The sequence below is a fragment of the Monodelphis domestica genome, chromosome 8 (genome assembly GCF_027887165.1).
Source record: "Monodelphis domestica isolate mMonDom1 chromosome 8, mMonDom1.pri, whole genome shotgun sequence".
Taxonomy (NCBI): Eukaryota; Metazoa; Chordata; class Mammalia; order Didelphimorphia; family Didelphidae; genus Monodelphis; species Monodelphis domestica.
Genome location: NC_077234.1, coordinates 91,360,641 through 91,367,973, shown reverse-complemented (window position 1 = coordinate 91,367,973; position 7,333 = coordinate 91,360,641).

The window sequence follows — 7,333 nt, the reverse complement described above, 5'->3', positions numbered from 1 at the left end:
GTGGTGGGGAATAGCACATGTGCCCACAGAGAGGGCTCTGAGTGCCTTCTCTGGCATGTGTGCCATCGGTTCACCACCACAACCTTAGACCAAGCATTACCATTGCTGGTTCTGTTTCCCAAGAAGATCAGGGGGAAATGAAAATAATCTATATGTCTCAAAACATTTACAACAGCTCTTTTTGTGGTGGCAAAGAACTGGAAATCGAGTGGATGTCCATCAGTTGGGGAATGGCTGAACAAACTATTATTTTATTATTATGATGGAGTACTACTGTGCCATAAGAAATTATGAGCAGGCTAATGTTTTTTAAAATGTTGAAAGACCTACACAAAATAATGAAGAGTGAAATGAATAGAATCAAGAGCACATTATGTACAGCTACAAAAATAATATTTGATGAATTACATGTAAATGTTCACTTCCAAAGAAAGAACAGATAAAATAAAAACAGGAAAGGCATAATTTGTATATGCATATCTTTTTTTTTTAAACCCATACCTTCCATCTTAGAATCAATACTATGTATTGGTTCTAAGGCAAAAGAGTGGTAAGAGCTAGGCAATGGGGGTCAAGTGACTTGCCCAGCTTCACACAGCTAGGAAGTGTCTGAATCCAGATTTAAACCCAGGACTTCATTTCTCTAGGCCTGGCTCTAAATCCAGTGAGCCACCCAGATGCCCCTGTATACATATCTCTTTGTCAGGTGTTACCTTCTGTGGTGTGAGGAAGAGAAGGAAGGGTTGAGATACCTAGGAATAAATTCTGTGAAAAAGAAAAATTTTTAAATAGTATGATGCCACCTACATGTCTAAATAATGATGATGAGAGATATAGATAATAGCTAGCACATTTATTAACAACTTATCATATTTTTTATTTTATTTTTCTTTCCAGTACCAAGCATTCACTTTCCTTCCTATCTCCTACTCCAGAAAAAAAAAAAGAAATTCAGAACCCTTATATCAAAGAAGCAAAATTAAGTAAAACATTCCCATGTTTGTCACCTCCAAAAAAAATTTCTTATCCTGGAGATAAGTGCATCATCTCTTTCATGAGGTAGGCAACATTCTTCTCTATCAGTCCTCTGGAATCATAGTTGATCATTTAATTGATGAATTCTTAAGTCTTTCAGAATTATTCATTTTTACAGTATTGACGTTATGCTAAAACTTGTTCTCACTTTATTCCATGTCAGTTTATGCAAGTCCTTTCCATATCTCTTTGAAACTGTCTTTGCACTCCCAGAATAGAATTTCATTATAGTGATATAACATAATTGGTTCATCCATTTCTCAATCAATGGCCACCCCCTTAATTTTCAGGCTTTTTCACTACAAAAAGAGCCATTATAAATATTTATATACATATGAGACCTTTTTACTCTTTCTTTGATCTCCTTGGGGTATAGATTCAAGCTGGATCAAAGTTTATGCCCTGTTTAGTAAACTTTTTGTATATAATTCCAAATTGCTTTCTCAAATGGCTAGACCCAATAGTTCATCAATATGTTTGTTTTCCAGTCCTTCAACATTTTCCAATTTCTTTTTTTGTATCATCTTTGCCAATCTGATGGGTATGTGCTTGGTATTGTATGAAATGCTGTTGATACAAGTACAAGCAAGCAAGAGAGGGAGAGGGGGTTGGTGGATGTTGAGGTAGGTGGAAAGTGTAATGGAAGCCTAGTTCTAGGCAAAATAAGAGTGAAAGCTTTCCCTAGCAGAGCCCTTTCTTTATTTCAGAAGTGGAGTTCAAGGTCTTGGTTATGGAAAAGAGTGAAGAAGATGGGGATGAGAGCCTGGAGCAGAGATGGTCATGATGCTACATCAATTAATTATAAAGGACTGAATCCAGATTCCAAAATGCATGTCCATGATTTGTTGGACTTGGTCAGATTAGACAGAGAAAAACATTTCTCCCGAGGGACTAGTTACTTCTATAAGAGGAAGAAAGCCCCGGCAAAAGAGGCTAGAGATGTAGCCAGCTTGTACCGGGGTCACTGCATCTGAACAATTTGCTAGGCTGGTGTAGCTCAGTTTAAGTGATATAATTTATACAACTGAATATCTCAGGATGGCTAAGTACTATGTAATAAGTGTGATAACGTGAAGCCCCTCTGGGGAGAGCTCAGGAACAGCTGTTTGCCTCACCTGGGAATGGCACACAGACTAATCCGATCTCTTTGACAACTCTAAAGTCTCCCTGTCACTGTCACTCACACACAAAATTAATGACTAGAGGGGAGGAAGAGAGGAAATGCCTGCCTAGCCACTGAAACAGAGAGAGAGAGAGAGAGAGAGAGAGAGAGAGAGAGAGAGAGAGAGAGAGAGAAGAGAGAGAGAGAGAGAGAGAGAGAGAGAGAGAGAGAGAGAGAAAGAAATGGGAGAGAGGGACAGAGCAAGCTAATAAATAAAACAAGAGGCTGAAGGGAAGAGCTGCTTTGTCAGAATATAAATATTTCCCTTCCCCTTTTATCTTTAATGTAGTGTGAGAAGCTTATTAAAGGGAAGTGCATCTCTGTCCCTGGAGCCCATCCACACAGCCACGCAGGGGAGCTGAATACAGTACTGCCAGGCTAGCCCCATGCTTATAAACTCTTCCCTGCTGGAAGCGAATGTAATGTACAGAGTAATAAAGGAGGGCTGGGGGAAGAAAGGGAAGCCATTGTGGCCATTAGAATTCTTATCTTGATGGGCCTGGTGTCACATTATGTTAATCACAGGGTGATGCTGAGAGACTTAAATAGGAGGAATGCCTGCTCAAAGACCTGGGCTTGAATTCCGAGGGTAGCTGACCGTCTAAGTGCATTACTAGAATTACACTCTCTGCTCCATTACGGAGAACAATGTTCCGATTTAGACAAAGGGTAATTTGTCTCCAAGAGGAGGGCAGATAAAAGGAGAAGGAGGAAAGGGGGGAGGGAAGAGCCCCTGGCAGCGCTACTCGGAGAGGCCCCTCCGCAGCGGGGCACACCTCTCCTCTCGGAGACTTTCCAGGCCGCATAGGGTGGGGGTGGGGTGGGGTGGGGGGCGCCGAACCACAGCTTCTAACTTTCTTCGGAAGCCTGCGCACTCTTCAAGGACAAAGTCCTGCCAGAAGGAAGAATTCGGTCCTCCACATCCTCCTTCCACAAATTGATCCCCTTGCCCCCAGAAAGGAGAAGGGGAACTTTTAAAGCCTCACTGAGACTGGCAGGAGACTCTTGATTCAGGGATGATGATGGCTTCTTGTTTTCACTGTTGCCTCTCTTCTAGTTCTCTGGTTTCCAGGCGGGACTTAATTTCCGCTCCAAGTTTTGGTGCCATCACCTTTTCTGCTCTCCTGACAAGATGGACCACCATCTGGCTACCCCCATCTAAGTTAGTCATCTTTCTGTCCATTGTGCATCCTTGCCAAGAAGAGTAGGGTGGGGGTGGGGAGATGGGGTTACAATTTTGAATGGCAGCCAGGAGATGTTTTTCCTCTCTGCCTATGGATTTGAACACTAGATGTGAAAGCTTAGCCAAGGGGATGGATACTCTCCATTTTTGCTCTTAACTCCTGGATAAAAAAATGCTACTGAAATCAGGATGTGCATTTCTGCATCTCTGTCAAACCAGAGTATTCAGACTGGGCTATGTGACCTAGAACAAGTGAATTAACCTCTCCGAGCCTTAGATTTCTACAGCACTGCTGTGAGGAAAATGCTCTACAGAAGCCATAAAACACCATACAAATGTGAGCCATGATTATTCCAGTGTTTCTCAAACATTAAATAAGATCTGTTTTCACTTTTAAAAAATATTATTTTAAGTGTACCCCAAAATGTGTGTGGACATGGCCTAGATGATGATTTAGAATCTTTTTTAGTAAAAACAATTTACAAAGAAAGAGGAAATGGACCTATATCTACCAAAGTATTTATAGCAGTTCTTTCTGTAGAAGCCAAAATGGAAATCTTGGGACTGTCCTCATAGTGGAGAATGGTGGCCCAAACTCTGGTATGTGAATATAAGGGAAAGATATGAAGAAACTGGAAAGACCTGATTTATGGATGAATTGCAAAATGAACAGCTACAACAACTGATTCAATGAGAACAACATTGTTGAGGGAGGAAAACTTTGAAAAAATTTAGAACATTGATGAAGGCAATAATAAATCACAAGTCCAGAAGACTGAAGATGAAGCACACCCTCACCATCTATTAAAGAGTTTGTGAGCTCAGAATTTAAGGAGATAACTAGATTGAGAGAAAAGGGGGGTGGGAAGGACCTGCTTATACAAAAATATTTATAGCAGCTCTTTTTGTGGTGGCAAAGAACTGAAAATTGAGAAGTTCACCAAGTGGGGAATGGCTGAACAAATTATGGTATATGATGGCGATGGAACACTATTGTACTATAAGAAATTAGCAGGATGCTGGAAAGATCTATATGAACAGATACAGAGGGAAATAAGCAGAACCAATAGGACATTGTACACAGGAACAGCAATATTGTACAATAATCAACTGTGAAAGACTAAGCTACTCTCAGCAACACAATGATTCAGGGGACTTCTGATAACCTTATGACAAAGAATGCTATCCACCTCCAGAGAAAGAACTGTTAGAATTGGAATATTGATCAAAGCATTCAATTTTTCACTTTAGTTTATTTGAGTTTTTATTTGGGGGTTTTGGTTTTAAATGAGAATTCTCTTACAACAATGACCAGTATGTTTTGCTTGAAAATACATGTACAATTCTGATCAAATTGCTTACCATCTCTGGGAGGTGGGGAGGGAAGGAGATCATTCAGAGCTTATAATTTCAGAAAAGATGTTCTGAAATTTGTTATTATGTATAATTGGGAAAAAATTTTTTTAATTCAGAAAGGGAACTCTTTAGGGACATGGCCAATGTGGAGATATGTTTTGCCAAACTGTCCATGCTTATGATAAGAGGTTTTTCCTTTCTTTCTTTTTGTTTGTTCAATGGTGGGGTAGGGTGAAGCAGGGGAGAAAGAGTCAGAGGGATAGATTATAAACAGAGGAAAATAGAAATAAATAAATTTAAAGACAATTATCTAAAATCTATTCTTGCCACTTTTGTGGTTCTGACTCATCCCCTCTGAACTCCTACATAGAGCTAAATAAATATTCTGCTCCATAGTCAGAAGCAGGGACTCATTGCTATTCCATTGTACTCAATTACTTCAAGAACCAAAATGGAGAAAATGCCCAAAAGTGTGAGTAGAGAGCTACTACCCAGGTGGTCTCTGTATCTCATAAGGGTTCAGATTCAATTCAATAAAAGTTTGATTTCTTTCAGTTGACAAATAGTTTAGATTTATTAGTTTATATTTTTTATTATCAAGCATCCATTTTTCTCCTTCCCACTATCTCCAAACCACTAAAAAGGAAGGAAAGAAGAAAAGGAGGGAGGAAGGGAAGGAAGAATGGAGGGATAAAGAAAGGAGATGAGGGAGGGTAAGAGGGAGGGAAGAAATAAAGAAAGAAGAGATGGAGAAACTGAGGAAGGGAAAGAGATGGATGGAGGGAGAGAAGAAGGGAGAGAATGAAAAAGGGAGGGAGAGAGAAGGAAGGAAGGAAGGAAGGAAGGAAGGAAGGAAGGAAGGAAGGAAGGAAGGAAGGAAGGAAGGAAGGAAGGAGGGAGGGAGGGAGAGGAACCCCTTTATCCTGTGAGCACAATCAAGCAAAGCAAATTCCTACATTGGTTATATCAAAAAATGTTTCTTATTTTTCATATTAGTCCATCATTTCTTGGTCATGGGGTAGAAGAGTTCTTCTCTTATCAGTTCTCTCAGATTATGGGTTGATCATTTAGTTGATCAGAGTTCTTAAATCCTTTATAATTGCTCATTTTAATAATATTGATATTATGATATAAATCATTTTTCTGGTTCACATTTCATTCTGCATCAATTTATAAAAGTTTTTTCATGTGTTTTTGAAACTGTCTTCATTTCTTAAAGCCCAAAGTTTTCTATCATATTCATATTCCATTATTTGTTCAGCCATTCCCCAGTGTATGAGCATTCCCTTAGTTTTCAAGTTTCTAGAGCTGCTACAAATACTTTTGTACATAAAGGACTTTTTCCTCTTTTTAAAAAAATGTCTTTTGTGGGTATAGGCTTAAAATTGGTCAACAAATATATACAAGTTACTATGCTAGATCCTGGGTATAGACTCATGATAAATCTTTAAGGTCTCATAACATATAGCATTTCACTTATGATAAACTTAGGAGAGATTCCTAACTGCCAAAAATCAGCTTGCTGAAGATGCAGTTACTCCCTGGAATCCAGTTTAGGTTGCAGAAGTACAAGTGACAGTAGGCAATAAGCTCAAGTTAGACAAGGAAGCAGGTAATGACCACCTTTTTCTTTCTTCTTAAGAGCAAATACATAAATAGGTAGTTCCAAACATTGAAAGGATAGGCTAGAGATCTATTTATTTGTAATTAGCAAATTACATGCATCTAAGAAGCTTGTCAGTAGAGCAGGAAATTGGCAGCCCCATGGAGAACGTTGCCCATTTCCCAAAGAGATTATAAACGCAGGTAACATAAAGCAGGAATAAAATTCTTTGTTATTATGTGGAGACAGAGCTGATAGTCTTGACTGGAGGAAGAGCAAAAGAGCCAGTTTTGTGAGACTTGTTATGGCAGAGCAGAGGAATTGGGGATGGGTATCTCCTTTTTCTGCTTCAAAGACCACAGGCAGTTTTCAGCACAGTCCAAAACACAAAATATTCTGGGGGACATACACAGAGGTTTGGGAAGTGTCGGTTCTGTGATAACTTCGTAGGATATCATCCTTATACTCTTGGGTATGTTTGTGTCAAAGGTCGTAGAATCCTGACAGTCAGAGATAACAGTGGTATCCTTTATGAAATTTTTGCTTGGGAGTCCTGAGTTTCTAGCCTCACAACTGTTACATCACCTCATCTTTTCACCAAAAAAAAAAAAAATTTTTTTACGGGCCACATTAGAAAATTAAACCAGCCTGAAACTGCTGAGGTTTGAATGTGACATGGGGATTCTTGGCAGCTAGCCATAGAGATGACAGGTGACGGAAGCCCAAGGCAAACTAATATCACTTCCAACATACCACTAAAGTTCATCAGAGCAAATGAAACAGATTCAGGTTAGTTAGGCTTTCTAGATCTTGGCACAAATCTCTAACACCAAATGATATATTTTTTTAAAACTCTTACTTTCTTTCTTAAAATCAATACTATGTATTGTTTCCAAGGCAGAAGAGTGACAAGGGCTAGGCAATAGGAATCTAATGACTTGCTCAGGGTCACACAGAATGTGTCTGAAGCCATATTTGAACCCAGAACTTACTC